The 18,214-nt window shown below is 37.4% G+C and overlaps 1 protein-coding gene across 11 annotated transcripts in view; it reads right to left on the reverse strand.

Moving 5' to 3' along the window:
* Positions 1–18,214, reverse strand: part of LOC148013922 (pentatricopeptide repeat-containing protein At5g27110-like) — a 49,714-nt gene that overhangs the window by 19,100 nt on the left and 12,400 nt on the right. For 3 of the 11 annotated variants that reach the window (XM_087667208.1, XM_087667199.1, XM_087667206.1), the window contains exon 3: positions 12,133–12,698. The exons of 7 other annotated variants lie outside the window; for them this stretch is intronic. The gene's annotated coding sequence lies outside the window, so the exon portion shown is untranslated. Of the gene's footprint in view, positions 1–12,132; positions 12,699–13,085; positions 13,186–18,214 lie in introns of those variants that run through there. One more of the 11 variants, XM_087667204.1, reaches the window with a different exon arrangement.

An 18,214-nucleotide genomic window follows, 5' to 3' on the forward strand; every position in this document is an offset into this window, starting at 1 on the left:
TTTTCAAGTGGTTTATAGTCAAACAAGGCTAAACAAAAAATTTCAGATAAAAATCCAAACTTGTATAGGTACTTACAGGCATTTACCACTTTTGGAGAGTGGTACTATAGGTCACACAGGTACCCTACGTGTTCAGTTCAATATTCCCAGGGGTTTAGTGCAAGAAAGGTCACTTATAAGTGATCATATAAGTGTAAACAAGGCTTAGACAAGTGGCAGAATAGTTTTGGACAAATCAATAAATTTGGTTCAAGGATCAATTAAAGTAATTCTAACAAAAATCAGTGATCATATGTGGATAGGGGACTTCATTCTAAGGTCTCAAGACAAAAATCGCCTCATTTGGACACCAAAATCAAAAGTTATCACCATTTTTATCATGGCTGGTCATTGCAGACAAAATTGCATTCAAGATGGCCAATAGCAAAAGAAAAGATTGAATCTTGGAAACTATTAATGAAGATGTGAGGACTTACCAATCTAAGCCTAATGGGTCCAATCTCAGGTTAAATCAGCACCAAGAAGATTATGAGGGTGCTAGTGTTGTCAATGCTCAATAGAGGCATCTTGAAAATGCAGAGTTTCATGTATCTCAAGGTTCTAATGGGTACCAATAATTATCTAAGGAGTTTAGCTGCATGAATGAGGGGATTCTTGGGATCATATACATGCTGAATAAGTTAATGGATAGTAAATTTGATGAGCTTATTGCCAATGTTAAGAACTTGGAAAGCAAAACACAAGAGACACAACCTATAGTGGGTAGTGTTTCACCCCCAATGGACCCAAATTCTACTCCACCTTTAGATCCTACAATATTTGAGAGAGAACCTTCTAAAATCAGAGATACGTATTAGCCTAATACGTATCAACCCAAGAACAAAGCAAGACCTTAATTCAATCAAAGGAATGATAATATGCATGAAGAGAATGTACACATAGATGATGAAGAGCATGGATGTGACCCCTTCTACAAGTCATTCTATCCTCACCCCCTACCATGCCAAGATGAGTAGAGGTCAACCATAATGATAGATAAGAGGGAGCAAGAAGATTTGTGGATGATCAACTTCCAAGACAACAACACTCATTTGAAAGACCCTCTAATTAAGGAAATTATTAGTCATTTCACCAAGGTTTTGGGAGCGATCAACATGGACTACCCTACCCTATCAATAGTGAGAATCATGAAATAAAGATTCTTTGAGACAATAATCCTTTGGATAGCCCAACTCTAATCAATCCCCATACAATGATCGTGAGTATAAACAAAAGATCAGTATTACTAACTACAAGGGAGATAATTATTCACCTTTAAAGTGGGAATAATAATTACCAAGCTTGAAATATACTTTACTCTTTACCCAAGAAGCAATGAATCCAAAATTTATTGCATAGCCCTTCACCTTAAATTAGGCTATACCCGCACTCGGTGGAGGTATATACAAAAGATTAGGGAAGAGTTTGATATATGGGATGAATTCAAGTGGGTAATGTTTGATGCATTTGTCTCTCCAATGGAGAAGGAAAAGTTGCAAAGGAAATGGTATGACTTGAAGCAAAGGTGAATGTCTGTGAGGGATAACTCTAATATGTTATTAAGTTTGTCCATGCATGTAGAAGGTATTATGAATATAACCAAGCTGAATAAGTACATCTACGGGCTTGATTTACATCTTTCTTTAGAGGTGGATGCAATGTAGCCTAAGAATATTCATGAAGCAATTCAGCTTGTTGAATGGTATAGCCAAAACCATTATAGAGATATATCATCATTTCAACCCAAAACTGTGAGAAATTCAATTTCAAATCAATCTTTTAGGTTGGGACAATAAATTTGCTAGCAAAGGGAGCCATTTAGACAAGAAGGCAGGTTTCAAAGTTCCTAGCAAGGTTTCAACTTTTCTTATAATTTATGGCACAAAACATGGAATGAGTTCAAGGTCTAATGCTAATTTTAAATTAGATTTTGAAAGAATAGATTTTGGAGAAAAACCTAAGCAAATCATTCTCAATAAAAGCATGTACCTAATGACAAATTAAAAGAGATGTATACTAAAGGTTTGTGCTTTAAGTGTGGAGAAAAATGGAACCCTAATCATAAGTCAAAGTACAAGTCAAAGGGAGAAAAAAATCAAAATGATCATAGAAGACGGATCTAATGAGAAAGTGAATGAGAGTAAACTCTTTCAAGTTTTACCTTTACCTATAGCGGAGAAGCCACATGAAGATGAAGAAGTCAACTTGGGCAAGACGCAGGTGTATATGTGAGCTCAAAATTGAGGGTGTACTAAAGAAGCACATAAAGGAATTGAAGAAGGAAATTTTGATGCAAATGCCACATCAAGGAAACTTATAAGTTGTAATGACCCCATCTTGATGAATTGAATAATCAATTTTTCTCTTGCATTCTCCCCTTCCCCACTCCCCCAGGATATATCCGAGGCCGTCAAATTTGTCTAGACCACATATGCATTCCACGATATGCCTCCTTTGCCATATATGCGAATGAGGGTGAGACGGAATAATTCCTTAAGGTGTTAAACCTTAGGGAAAGGAAGAATACAAAGTACAATAAGGAGGGGTGGTCTAATTCAAATTGGTCACACCCCCTCCCAACATTTAAAAATTTTATATAAAAAAAATTTACTCTCCCCCAATGATTAGGACGAGGGCCCATTGACAAGCCATCACTTGATCTCCCCCATGGTTACCACCTCTCCGACCAACACCACCAAGCGACCCCCTCCCCATTATTTTCAAAAAAAGATATAATAAGTGTAAACGCCCTGAACAACGTAGTATGCTTAACAATTATGATATTCGCTTGTTTTCGAGATTTAATATAAAAGAGAATGAACACTTAAAGCTGAAAATGAAAATTACTCACAAAATTACAGCCATGAAAATGTAAAAAAAATGGAGACAAGATTGAGGGTTGAAGATGGGTACCCCCCTCCCCCCCCCGAAGGAATGTATTTTTGCTCAACCCAAGTCCCTTAGGGAAGAGCTCAGTTTCAATCAACCTGAGAGTGAGAAGAAGTAATTCTCACTCTCACAAGATCATACAAAGATGTACAAACACACATGCATTATCTATTATGCAATGATAAGAACTGATTTCTTTACAATATGAGAGAAGAGAGAGGGGAAATCAGCCTTTCTCCATCGTTGATCAGCAGTACATGGATAGGGCTTGCTTCTTGTTGCTAAAATGGAAGAAAGAGCTCGAGAAGGAGCTGTTGTAAAGAATTTACAGGCTTGCTGTCCTATAAAACAGCAGTGATAGAAGAGGGAATATGGAGGAATTTGATAATGGAGAAGTGGGGGATGATGATGGGGATGGATGGGGCTAGTTTCTGGCTACCTGTGGGTGTTGTACATGAGTTTACAGCAAAGAAAAATAATGTTGAATGAAGAAAAACGAGCTCTTATTTATAGGAGAGGGAAGAGCTAGTACAAAAGGGAAAAGTGGAGTAGCACAAGACAAGTGTCCAGCCACATGTCATGAGATGTGACAAGTGGTGGGACTCTTGGAAACTTGTGTGACAAGTGTCTTGACACTTGTCTCTTCTCCATGGCCTTCCTTTTTGGGCTGAATACTGTCAAGAATAGAAACAAACAAATTTAGTAAGCACAATCAGAGTAAAGAATTTACTATTTTTAGAATGACATCCCTATTTTTTAGGACTAGCAGTTTTAGGCTAATTCGAGGCTCCTAAAATTTAGGGACCTCCTAAAATTTAGGGACCCCCCAATATGGGTGTCATATGAAAGCTTTTTCCATGTACATCGCAAAAACGGTATCAGAATCTTCATGTGACTTTCCTATGCAAAGAAATATGCATTTCAAGCTTTCAGCCCACACATGCACATTGTACAAGCATTTCATGATCATGCCATCTTGTTGATTGTAACTGTCTATTCTGGCGGATCTAGCCCACACTTCAAGGCATCAATCCTTCCTGTGTGCGAGTCTAACCCTGATATGCGTGAGTTCTGGTCACAGGCGCCCAATCGGCCATATAGGTGGAAGTGTGAACTATCTTTTCTCTAACCCACCACATGGGTCCACCATAACCTGTGACCACTCATCAGTGGCCAGCTCCAATGCACTTTTCTTTATATCTAATTAGTGCAAAGAAAACAAATTTAATAAATCATTATATAGACAAATTAATGAAAAATGATACAAATTCTGTTTCTATAGAGTTGTGACAGCTGTAAACGCCCCGAACAATGTAGTATGCTTAACAATTATGATATTCGCTAGTTTTTGAGATTTAATATAAAAGAGAATGAACACTTAAAGCTAAAAATGAAAATTACTCACAAAATTACAGCCATAAAAATATAAAAGTAATGGAGACAAGATTGAGGGTTGAAGATGGGTAAACCCTCCCCCCCCCTCTCCGAAGGAATGTATTTCTCCTCAACCCAAGTCCCTAAGGGAAAAGCTCAGTTACAATCAACCTGAGAGTGAAAAGAAGTAATTCTCACTCTCACAAGATCATGCAAAGATGTACAAACACACATGCATTATCTATTATGCAATTATAAGAACTGATTTCTTTACAATATGAGAGAAGAGAGAGAGGAAATCAGCCTTTCTCCATCGTTGATCAGCAGTACATGGATAGGGCTTGCTTCTTGTTGCTAAAATGGAAGAAAGAGCTCGAGAAGAAGGTGCCGTAATGAATTTACAGGCTTGTTATCCTGTAAAACAGCAGTGATAGAAGAGGGAATATGGAGGAATTTGATAATGTAGAAGTGGGGGATGATGATGGGGATGGATGGGGCCAATTTCTGGCTATCTGTGGGTGTTGTACATGAGTTTACAACAAAGAAAAATGATGCTGAATGAAGAAAAACGAGCTCTTATTTATAGGAGAGGGAAGAGCTAGTACAAAAGGGGAAAGTGGAGTAGCATAAGACAAGTGTCCAGCCACATGTCATGAGACGTGACAAGTGGTGGGACTCTTGGAAACTTGTGTGACAAGTGTCTTGACAGTTGTCTCTTCTCTATGGCCTTCCTTTTTGGGCTGAATTATGTCAAGAATAGAAACAATCAAATTTAGTAAGCATAGTCAGATTATAGAATTTACTATTTTTAGAATGGCATCCCTATTTTTTAAGACTAGCATTTTTAGGCTAATTCGAGGCTCCTAAAATTTAGAGACCTCCTAAAATTTAGGGACCCCCGAATATGGGTGTCATATGAAAGTTTTTTCCGTGTACATCGCAAAAATGGTATCAGAATCTTCATGTGACTTTCCTATGCAAAGAAATGTGCATTTCAAGCTTTCAACCCACACATGCACATTGTACAAGCATTTCATGATCATGCCATCTTGTTGATTGTAACTGTCTGTTCTAGTGGATCTAGCCCACACTTCAAGGCATCAATCCTTTCTATGTGCGAGTCTAACCCTGATATGCGTGAGTTCTGGTCACAGGTGCCCAATCGGCCATATAGGTGGAAGTGTGAACTATCTTTTTTCTAACCCACCGTGTGGGTCCACCATAACCTGTGACTACTCATCAGTGGGGCCAGCTCCAATGCACTTTTCTTTATATCTAATTAGTGCAAAGGAAACAAATTTAATAAATCATTATATAGACAAATTAATGAAAAATGATACAAATTCTATTTCTATAGAGTTGTGACAGCCCACTGTACACGCCCCGAACAACGTAGTATGCTTAACAATTATGATATTCGCTTGTTTTCGAGATTTAATATAAAAGAGAACGGACACTTAAAGCTGAAAATGAAAATTACTCACAAAATTACAACCATGAAAATGTAAAAGTAATGGAGACAAGATTGAGGGTTGAAGATAGGCAATCCCTCCCCCCCGAAGGAATGTATTTCTGCTCAACCCAAGTCCCTAAGGGAAGATCTCAGTTACAATCAACCTGAGAGTGAGGAGAAGTAATTCTCACTCTCACAAGATCATGTAAAGATGTACAAACACACATACATTATCTATTATGCAATGATAAGAACTGATTTCTTTACAATATGAGAGAAGAGAGAGAGGAAATCAGCCTTTCTCCATCGTTGATCAGCAGTACATGGATAGGGCTTGCTTCTTGTTGCTAAAATGGAAGAAAGAGCTCGAGAAGGAGGTGCTGTAATGAATTTACAAGCTTGTTGTCCTGTAAAATAGCAGTGATAGAAGAGGGAATATGGACGAATTTAATAATGGAAAAGTGGGGGATGATGATGGGGATGGATGGGGCCAGTTTCTGGCTATTTGTGGGTACTGTACATGAGTTTACAGCAAAGAAAAATGATGCTGAATGAAGAAAAACGAGCTCTTATTTATAGGAGAGGGAAGAGCTAGTACAAAAGGGGAAAGTGGAGTAGCACAAGACAAGTGTCCAGCCACATGTCATGAGATGTGACAAGTGGTGGGACTCTTGAAAACTTCTGTGACAAGTGTCTTGACACTTGTCTCTTCTCTATGGCCTTCCTTTTTGGGTTGAATACTGTCAAGAATAAAAACAACCAAATTTAGTAAGCACAGTCAGAGTACAGAATTTACTATTTTTAGAATGACATCCCTATTTTTTAGGACTAAAATTTAGGGACCTTCCAATATGGGTGTCATATGAAAGCATTTTCCATGTACATCGCAAAAACGGTATCAAAATCTTCATGTGACTTTCCTATGCAAAGAAATGTGCATTTCAAGCTTTCAATCCACACATGCACATTGTACAAGCATTTCATGATCATGCCATCTTGTTGATTGTAAATGTCTGTTCTGGCGGATCTAGCCCACACTTCAAGGCATCAATACTTTCTGTGTGCGAGTCTAACCCTGATATGCGTGAGTTCTGGTCACAGGCGCCCAATCGGCCATATAGGTGGAAGTGTGAACTATCTTTTCTCTAATCCACCGCGTGGGTCCACCATAACCTGTGACCACTCATCAGTGGCCAACTCCAATGCACTTTTCTTTATATCTAATTAGTGCAAAGGAAACAAATTTAATAAATCATTATATAGACAAATTAATGAAAAATGATCCAAATTCTGTTTCTATAGAGTTGTGACAGCCCTCTGGCTTTTGTTCAGCTGTCCTCAGCTAAAAAGCTTCTTGATATGGCTGAAGAATGTCTGGGTAATCCTTCATGAATTTTTCATCTACCCACTGTGCATTTGTTGTGGGTAGATTCTTGAATTTTGGTAAGAATTTTCGTGTCACAAGGCCACTTCTCGTGGTTCGATCTTTGTGAAACAAAATCTGTTCGGGTTCCAAGAGTTGCTCTATTTCTTCAACTTCTGGGGGATCTTCAATAATGGGTTCCTTTGATTTTGGTCCTATGTAAGGTTTTAGCAAACTTACATGAAAAGCATTGTGTATTTTCCAATGAGCAGGAAGCTCAAGTCGATAAGAAACTTCATTTATTTTCTCAATCACTTTGAAGGGTCCAAAGTATCTACTGGAGAGCTTTGGAAAAGATGAATTTTGACCGGAACCTTTTTTTAGCCTGCTTTTATCAAACTTTAGCAAGACATATTTACCTTTTTCAAAAGCCAAAGGTCTTCTTTGTTTATCTGCTTGCTTCTTTTGTCGCTCTTGGGCAACTTTGATAGTGGCTCGAACTTGATCCATTGCTGTTTTTAAATCTGAAGCAAACTCATTAGTAGCAAAAATCTTATCTTTAGTACGAATAATTGGAGGAGGAATCACTTTACCCTGTACTATTTCATTTGGAGCTTTCCCTGTGGATGAGTGCACTGTATTGTTGTAAGCAAACTCCAATAATGGAAGATATTTCTCACATTGTGACTTATGTTCACTAACATAAGCTTTCAACATATCCAAAAGAGTGAGATTCATCATCTCTGTTTGGCCGTCAGTTTGAGGATGAAAACCTGAGGAGAACTTTAAAGTGGTTCCCAAATTCTCAAATAAAGCATGCCAAAAGTTACTTGTGAATTTGGAGTCTCTATCTGAAATGATCTCAGAAGGCATACCATGTAATCTGAAGATATGTTGAATGAAAAGTCTTGCAGCTTATGCAGATTTCAATGTTTTATGACATGGAATAAAATGTGATTGCTTGCTGAATCGATCAATTATGACCCAAATCATATCATGACCTTGAGGTGTTCTTGGAATACCTGAGATGAAATCCATTGTGATAGATTCCCATGGATCTTTGGGTACTAGAAGAGGTTGCAACAATCCTCAAGTCTTCTGCCTATCATACTTGGATTTTTGGCATACTAGACAAGCCTCAATGAAGTTATGTGTATCTCTTCGTAATGTTGGCCAATAAAAGTAGCGCTCAATTTCACTTAGAGTGGCTGCCCTCCCTCTATGCCCTGCATAAGGGGGTTCATGACTTTCTTTAAGCACCTTTTGTCGAACAAGAAGAGTGACACAAAGGGAAGGTAACCGTCTTTAATGGAATAATCTAGATGAGAACCTCCTTGCTGTAAATTTAACCAAATTGCTGCAAAATCAGTATCTTCATCATAAGTATTTTTCATCGTTTGAAAATCTTCATGATGAGCCACTGTAATAGTTGCAATGCGAGGCACTCTAGAAAGTGCATCAGCAACTACATTTTGTTTCCTTGGAGTGTACATAATTTGAAAATGAAATATAGACAAGAAATATTTTCATCTTGCATGTTTCTCCTGCAAATGCTTTTGAGTCTTGAAATACTTCAAGCTCTGATGATCAATTTTAATAAGGAATTCATTGCCTAAAAGATAATGTTTCCATATCTTCAAAGCATAAACCACTGCTAAGAGCTCCTTTTCATAAATGTCATACATTTTCTCCACATCATTTAGACGGCGGCTTTCAAAGGCTACGGCATGGCCTTCTTGATTTAGCACTGCAACAATACAATCACCGCAAGCATCTGCTTCCACCACAAATGGTTTTACCAAATCTGGAATGATAAGAACAGGTCCAGAAGTAAGAGCTGTTTTCAGCCTTGTGAAGGTTGCCTTCTCTTTTTCCTTCCATTGGAAAGAGGTCTTCTTCTTTGTAAGGTCATGAAGTGGAGAAGCCATATGTGCAAAATGCTTGATGAAGCGGTGGTAATAAGAGCATAAGCCAAAAAACGATCGCACCTCATGTACATCATGAAGATGAGGCCATTCTTGGATTATCTTGATCTTTTCAGGATCCATCTGAATCCCTTCAGAAGAGATGACATGCACAATGTAATTTATTTTATGTATGAAAAATTCATTGTTTTTACCATTTATCAAGAGTTGATTTTGTTGAAGTAATTGTAGAATAATCTCCAAGTGCTGATGATGCTCCTCTTCATTCTTGCTAAAGACAAGAATATCATCAAAGAAAGTATCGACATATTGTCGATGCTCTCTAAAGATGCGCTCCATCATTCGATTAAAGGTGGCTGGTGCATTGGTTAATCCGAAAGGAACCACCAAGAATTCATAAAGACCATATGAAGTGCAGAAAGCAGTTTTGTGTGCATCTTGTGGTATTACCCTAATTTGATGATAACCACTCTTTAGATCAATGCGGCTGAAAAACTTTGAGCCTCCTAGACGATCCAAAATGTCGTCAATTCTGGGAATAGAAAACCAATTCTTCACAGTGATTTTGTTGAGGGCTCGATAATCAATGCACATCCTGAATGTGCCATCTTTCTTTTAAACAAGAAGAACCAGTGAACAAAATGGTGAGCTACTTGGCCTAATTAGCCCACGGTTGAGTAGGTCTTCGACTTGCTTTCTGATTTCTTCTTGTTGAGGACGGCTCACATGGTATGGTGCTATATTAGGAGGAGAACTGCCCGGAATAATATCAATATGATGGTCTTCTAGCCTTTCTGGGGGAAGCTGATAAGGAAAATCTTCCAAAAAACAATCTTTATGCTTTTCCAAGAGCTGAAGTCGCTCTTGGTTTTCAGCATTCATATTATCTTTTACATCAGTGACATAAAGCAAACAACATTGAACACAATCCTTAATTGCTCTAGAGACTTGCATATGGCTTACCATAGGTATGGTGTCTCCAGAAACTCCAGCTTGGATCTCGTACTTCTTGCCTTTGTTAGTGAGTTCTACCTTCTTTTTCTGAGAGAAGATGGTTGAATCTACTCTATGATTCCAGGGTATGCCAAGAATCACATCGCAACCATCAAGGTCTCCGATATAGAAGGTATCTTCGTCACTGTAGCCTTGAATTTGAAACTTGAGCTTGCCAATGTAGAGTGTCACAGTCTTCACTGTGTCACCTTCATCGGCATTTAAAGCTTGGCGAACTTCTGCCGGAGTGTCCATCTCTTCATTCTTTAATCCAAGCTCTTTAGCTAATTGCAAGGAAATGCCATTTTCATTCGCTCCAATATCTATCAAGAATAGTGCTTGCTTACCTTGCAACTGTCCTCAAGCTTTTAATAATTTGCGCATCTCTGGAGTGTGAGTTGTGTTTGCAACTACATCACTGATAGCATTGATTTTCACTAGCGACTTAGGCTTGTTGTCAGAAACCTTGCTTTGTCCTTTGTTTGGACATTGCTTCGCTATGTGGCCTGTTAATCCACATTTAAAGCACTTCCCTTCTTTCATGAAGCGCTGCTTTTCTTCTTCAGAAAGTTGCTTTGCTTGTGGGTATAGATTGGAGCGAAATTGAGGAGCATTAGGAGGTGCATAGGGCTTCATCTTCTTTTGATTTGATGGCTGCTTTTGCCGCTGTTTTTGTCCTTCATTTGGGGCTGAAAACTCCTCATCATCAGCTACTCTCTTCTTATCATTCTTTTGGAATGATTTGTTGCCATTGTGCTCCATTTCCCATGTCTCAGCATGGTCAATGAGTTCCCTGAGACTAGAACAATGATAATGATTAAGAGCAGTACAAAGTTTAAAATGCAAACCTCCTTGAAACTTCCTAAGCTTTTTCGAACTGCTGATCTTCTTGAAATGTTGGATCTTCAAAAGTAGCTCCCAAAATCTCTTGGTATAGTCACCAAGTGACTCATTTTTCCTTTGCCAAAGCTGATTCCATTCCATTTTTACATCTTTTTTTAAATGAACAGGATGAAATTGGCTTTGTATCATGCAAACAAAGGACCGCCATGATTTTGGGGCAGCATGATCATATTCCAACCCCATCCACCAAGTATGGGCTAAGTCAATCAAATGTAAAGCTGCAAACTTAATTTTTTCTTTTTCTTTATACTTGTCACGACCATACAAAATTTGAAATTGACGAATAAACTTCAGAAGAAGATCAGGATTTCGAGAACCATCATATATACTGAACTTGATCTTCTTTTCAAGTTGAGATAGTGACTTAGTCTTCTTCTTATTCTTATGCCTTCGTCCATGCCCGGATCTTGAGATTGAAGATGATGAAGTGCTTGATGGGGATGAAGATGGAGACGAGGGTGAAGAATGTCGATGCCTTTGACGATGATGAGGTCTTCCACGAGAAGGGTGTGACTCTTCGTCACTAGAAGAGGGTCCATCAGAGTAGGTGCCAGATGACTTTGAAGAAGAGGATGAGCTTCGACGCGATCTCTTTCTTTGTCTTGAAGTAGAATGAGACTGCCTCTTAGAAGTAGTTGGACTTCTTGATCGGCTCCTTTCATTGGTATGGCTTTGTCTCCTTGAAGCAGATGGGCTTCTTTCCTTGAATTCTTTGGGATTCTCAACCTTTTCTAGTTTGAGAAGTTACTCACGAATTTGTTGATTCTCCTCTCTAAGACTTTCAATGGCTTGAAGGATAGCACTCAACTGATCCATTGAGACTCTAAGAAAAATATGCTCAAGTACTCAATGCAAGGGCTGAAAATAAACAAACTTATAATTGTAAGCACTACCAGTGTTGGGGTGAGGACCAAGCCAAAGCTCTGATACCACTATAAACGCCCCGAACAACGTAGTATGCTTAACAATTATGATATTCGCTTGTTTTCGAGATTTAATATAAAAGAGAATGAACACTTAAAGTTGAAAATGAAAATTACTGACAAAATTACAGCCATGAAAATGTAAAAGTAATGGAGACAAGATTGAGGGTTGAAAATGGGCAATCCCTCCCCCCCGAAGGAATGTATTTCTCCTCAACCCAAGTCCCTAAGGGAAGAGCTCAGTTACAATTAACCTGAGAGTGAGGAGAAGTAATTATCACTCTCACAAGATCATGTAAAGATGTACAAACACACATGCATTATCTATTATGCAATTATAAGAACTGATTTCTTTACAATATGAGAGAAGAGAGAGGAGAAATCAACCTTTCTCCATCGTTGATCAACAGTACATGGATAGGGCTTGCTTCTTGTTGCTAAAATGGAAGAAAGAGCTCGAGAAGGAGGTGCTGTAATGAATTTACAAGCTTGCTGTCCTGTAAAACAGCAGTGATAGAAGAGGGAATATGGAGGAATTTGATAATGGAGAAGTGGGGGATGATGATGGGGATGGATGGGGCCAGTTTTTGGCTATTTGTGGATGCTGTACATGAGTTTACAGCAAAGAAAAATGATGCTGAATGAAGAAAAACGAGCTCTTATTTATAGGAGAGGGAAGAGCTAGTACAAAAGGGGAAAGTGGAGTAGCACAAGATAAGTATCCAGCCACATGTCATGAGATGTGACAAGTGGTGTGACTCTTGAAAACTTCTGTGACAAGTGTCTTGACACTTACACTTGTCTCTTCTCTATAGCCTTCCTTTTTGGGCTGAATACTGTCAAGAATAAAAACAACCAAATTTAGTAAGCACAGTCAGAGTACAAAATTTACTATTTTTAGAATGACATCCCTATTTTTTAGGACTAGCATTTTTAGACTAATTCGAGGCTCCTAAAATTTAGGGACCTCCCAATATGGGTGTCATATGAAAGCTTTTTCCATGTACATCGCAAAAACGGTATCAAAATCTTCATGTGACTTTCATATGCAAAGAAATGTGCATTTCAAGCTTTCAGCCCACACATGCACATTGTACAAGCATTTCATGATCATGCCATCTTGTTGATTGTAACTGTCTATTCTGGCGGATCTAGCCCACACTTCAAGGCATCAATCATTTCTGTGTGCGAGTCTTACCTTGATATGCGTGAGTTCTGGTCACAGTCGCCCAATCGGCCATATAGATGGAAGTGTGAACTATCTTTTCTCTAACCCACCGTGTGGGTCCACCATAACCTGTGACCACTCATCAATGGCCAACTCTAATGCACTTTTCTTTATATCTAATTAGTGCAAAAGAAACAAATTGAATAAATCATTATATAGACAAATTAATGAAAAAAGATACAAATTCTGTTTCTATAGAGTTGTGACAATAATATATATATATATATTCTCTCGTCTCTTGTTCTCAATCATTTTTCACATTTTAAAAATAAAAGAAGAGAGTATTGTACTTTACACTCCCCTTTCAAACATATCTACTTCTCTCTCTTTTTTTAACTAGCAAATATCCCAATCATATTTTGTACCCTCCCTTCCCAATTGAAATTTGGGATTTTGAGAATTAAGACAACTAGATTTTTTCTTCTCTTGCTACACACTGATACCTTAAAAACCCCATGACATAAGCATGATATATGTATGTGTGTGCGCACGCATGTGTACACACAAATACGAGAGCATTTGAGTGAGAGTAAAAAGGTGAATACCAAGTTCTTAAAGCACTTTCCCCTAAGTCATACACCCTTTGCCTCGTCCTATCCGCTTTCTTTTTCTTCATGCATCATGTCCCCTCACAAAAGGATCATGTCTAACAAGGTATGGCTTTCCAACATAGCAGATCCCTCTTCAGTGACACTTAATGCACGAGAAAATGTGGCCAACAATGTTATTAATTCTATTGCAAAAAATTAGGTATTTTCACTTTTAATATTTGTACAATCCATTTTACTGAGGAAATGTGAAATGCATAGAAATTAAAATCTTTAAGTAATAATAGATATCTTATTAGCTTTCATAAGCATATTGTTGAAAGAATTGCATATAGATAGGGTGTATTATTGATCGATCTTTTTAATGATTTAAGAAATAAAAGTATCTTTAAGCCACCCACACATGCATGTCACTAATTTAGAAACAAAAGAAAAAATCAAAATGTTAGCGATCTTGCATGAGGCATGCGTCAAGCACTAGAAATAATGCATAGGTAATTACCCACATGCTAGGCAAAACATACAAAAAGTCAAGATGATTTGCACATAATAAAGTGTGCACATTGATAAAAGTATGTAATTCTAGCTAGTAGTGCATGGAAAAAATTATCAAAGGATTGAATAGTAAAAGACAACCGCTAGAACTATGAAGCGTGGTCATATTAAATGTATAACTCTCCCTTCTCATTAAACTAATAAAATAATATTTGAAAAGTACTAAAACACATAATCAAGGCAACTCTCGTCAAAAGGGGTAATTACGTAGTTGATCCAACGATTGAGAAGAAATACGTACAAATACGATGCGGTGAGCATCGAGAGCCCAAGAATTATGGCGTAGTTATTGCTTTAAAGAAGAGAGTGGATTTTTGTATCTAGCTCTATGAGCAAGAATCCAATGTAAATATTATTAATTAATAATGTAAATATGTTAAAAGAACTATTGTCATTGCTCTCATGTTGTGCTTAATGAAGACGTAAAATAAACTCAGTGCTAAGAAATAATTAAAGATGTTGCTTTTAATGTCAAACAACATATTAGCATATTTTGCTTAGAAGACTAAAGAAAAATCACGTTAAATTGAGAAGCCAGTGATTGTCTTTCCCTAATGAAAAACGATCGATGGCTAGGTAGACCTGATAAATCAGCTGTTTTCCTCATATGGAAATTTGGGACAAGAGCTTTCCTCGAGTTCGATCTTAGATCTCAGCCATGTACCATTTTAAGGGGAACAAAGATGAGATTTTGCCTTACGAATAGAGGGGTGGAGTTCAACTCCCCCTCATCTCTCGTTCACTATGAACCAAGTGTGGTGATTGACTTGCTCTTAGTCTTGAAGAATTACAATGTGATCGCACTAAGTGACAGATTACTATTAGAGATTGTTAAGTCTATTAGAAACCTTCAGGTCAATCCTCGTGGGTCGAGGCCAAGCACTTCGCACAACGAGGTAGACCCAAAGTAACCCAGTCATACCAAAGTAGGAGTAGGATAAACCTTGAATGTCTACCAAGTGTTACCTTTCAAAAGTAAGGGACGGATACATTACATGTGGTATCAGGGCAATAATTGCTACACTTACAATAGAGCATTGACAAAAATCATTGAATATAATTTTTCAAACAACACCAAGACAAGAAAACAAGTAGTTTTGCTATAAGTTTATTGCTTGCTAATAGATTTATACCCCTGGATTTGAACTTGGAAAGAATATGGGATGTACAATATCACAAGAGCAATTCTTTTATGCACGAATAAGATCAAGGGACAAAATAAAGTACGTAAAATGCAAGGCTAAATGCTTGATGATTACTAAATTAGTTATCAACCTTGTAATTAGAATTGCATAAGGTTTATTGAAACTCACTGCAAGAATTGCACACGAGAAGAACTACAAGTGTGCATGAGTTGTTTTCCAAAGTGTATCAGGTGCAATTTCTCTCCAAGAGAAAATATTTTGAGCCATGGAAAGCATTTTCACTCCAGCAAATTTTCAATATGTTGATATCTAGGGCTAATTCAACTATTTCAACCGAACTTTGATACCTAGTTATTACTCCATCTATGGTAATTTAGTAAGTGATACACAATATGACTTATGGAGGATACAGTGGACTGAGTGTTTGCAATTAGTTCAATTTTTTGTATTCAACTCAAGTAAAACAAATGCTATAGTACAAAGAGAGGCCAAATCAATGACCTTGACCTAGTGGGCTTATCATCGTATTACAAGGATTATGCTGCCTAACCCTATAGTCGTAGCAAGTTGATCTCATGCCAACAATTATGAATTTCAAGAGCTCCCGATTTACCTTGGCAATACTTAGGACTCAACTCTATGAATGAGCTACCTAGTTATTTCCGAATGACGATGCAAGAATTTCATGATAATGATATGTACTTATCCTAAGTTTCTTCAAATCCAATATCTTGTGTAAAGGTTTTCTTTTGAGTTCTGGTGCAAGCTACCCTATATAGAATCTTATATGCCCTCTGTATACAAATTGAATATAAATATATGAGCTTCATTCCAATAAAAATTTTGTGCCAAAAACTAGATATATTAGATTCTTTCTGGTCTATAAGAAAATAATTCCATGTAGCGTACATCATGAATAACCAGCCCCAAGAAAAAAGACATTTGATTTTATCAATGTGAAGACGATAATGAATCCATTAGAAATAGTGAAAGGTATTAATCAATATGGCTAGAAAGATAAATGATAATCAGATGCAGGAGATATACCCTCTCATACTTCTGGGTTGGGGGTCATCAAAAATGCATGACCTATTTCTAGTAACCTATAGAGCTGAACCTCAATACAACCTTACTCTAGAATGGTACAAATCTTTGTCTCTAAAAACTTCCAATTTAATCCAAATCGTTGGACTTAATATTGAGGATGGGAAATGGCATCCGCATATTTCTCCATTCATACCAATTCGATTGACGGTATTGAGTACGATTTATAGAAGTTACATTGGGCTGAAAGACTTGGCATGGCTTGACTTTATATATCCCACAAGAGCCAAACGAATTTCATGGTGTACAAAGACATTGAGACAATGACCCTTAATCAGCGGGCCTATCATAAAGTTACCGAAATTGTCCAACCAAGACGAGTTGTAACTCCTAGATCTCAGACCAACAACTACGAGGTTGAGAATCTTCCTAACTGACCTAGTGTATATTTAAGGCTTCACAGCCTAAGTGAACCCCCTGCTTATTTTACGATCTTCATACAATAATGTCATTATTGAGTACTGTATCTAGCCTATATATCGCGACTTCATAAAGGATATATAAAATCCCTTTTGCAACTAATATTAGATGCTTTTGTAAAGCCTATGGTGCAAGACTATGTGAATATACAACTCTCTTTTTTGAACACTTTCTACCATGATGGCAATACGGTATTAGGTCGAAATAAATAAATTCCTTTTAAAGATAATATTAGTTGCTCTTTTAGAGCCTATGGCACAAGATTACATGAATATACAACTCTCTTTTTTGAACACTTTCTACCATGATGGTAGTAAAATATTAGGTTGAAATATCACTTCCTAGAGGATATATAAAATCCCTTTTGAAGCTAATATTAGTTGCTCTTATAGAGCATATAGTGCAAGATTACACAAATATACATCCCTCTTTTTCGAACACTTTCTACCATGATGGTTATATGATGTTAGGTTGAAATAAAGAAAATAGTTAATAGGTATAATAAAGCTCTTGCTTATGAAACAATTTCTGACGTTACAGTCTTGCAAATAATTAAGTTATTTATATAGGTTACTAATGATGGGTAAAATAAAAAATGTAGTGAGGTAAAATGTATCGATATTCTTTCAAGTTCCTTCGATCAAAACATCCTCACTGGCTATTCTAGCCGTCATTGGCCTATCACATGAGAAAGAGAGGAAATTCCTATTAAAACAAGTCAAGCCACCTGAGTTTAATGGTGAAGAAATGAATGTAGAGATAAGTGCCAAAACTTGGATCGAGTAGATAGAAGATTACTTCTCCACTATTGAAACTAGTCCAACAGATCAAGTGATGATCATAAAACTCGAGCTTACATGAGAAGCATGGCTTTGGTGGAAACAATGGCACAGTGATAAGGTTATCTCTGAGTCTGCTATGACATGGAGTCAAATCAAGTTGGAAATCCAAAGCCGATATATCTCTTCTACCTATCAAACTTTCAAAATGAACCATTACTTCAACCTCAAACAGTGAGCACTGACTCTTCAAGGATATTATTCTCGTTTTGTTACACTACAAAAGTATGAAAGGGAGAGAGAGATTGTATTCGAAGTTGAGTATAAGCTACAATGGGCTCTTTTAGATGTTGAAAAAGATCAATGATATGGCATATCGGTTGAAATTACCTCCACATTGGCGGATATACAATGCCTTTCATGTCAGTTTGTTGAGGCCATTCCTGTGGTTATATGCCAATGTAACGTACCCGCCCTTAATTATGTGACGGATAACGTTTTAGTAGTTGCCCAGAGTTTACCTTCCAGTTGTCGCCATACGTACTCTAACCAGAATGATTGGATTTTTTCCGG

Source organism: Lygodium microphyllum, chromosome 25 (assembly GCF_053477565.2).
Source record: "Lygodium microphyllum isolate KBCC chromosome 25, Lygodium_microphyllum_v1.1.10, whole genome shotgun sequence".
Classification (NCBI taxonomy): domain Eukaryota; kingdom Viridiplantae; phylum Streptophyta; class Polypodiopsida; order Schizaeales; family Lygodiaceae; genus Lygodium; species Lygodium microphyllum.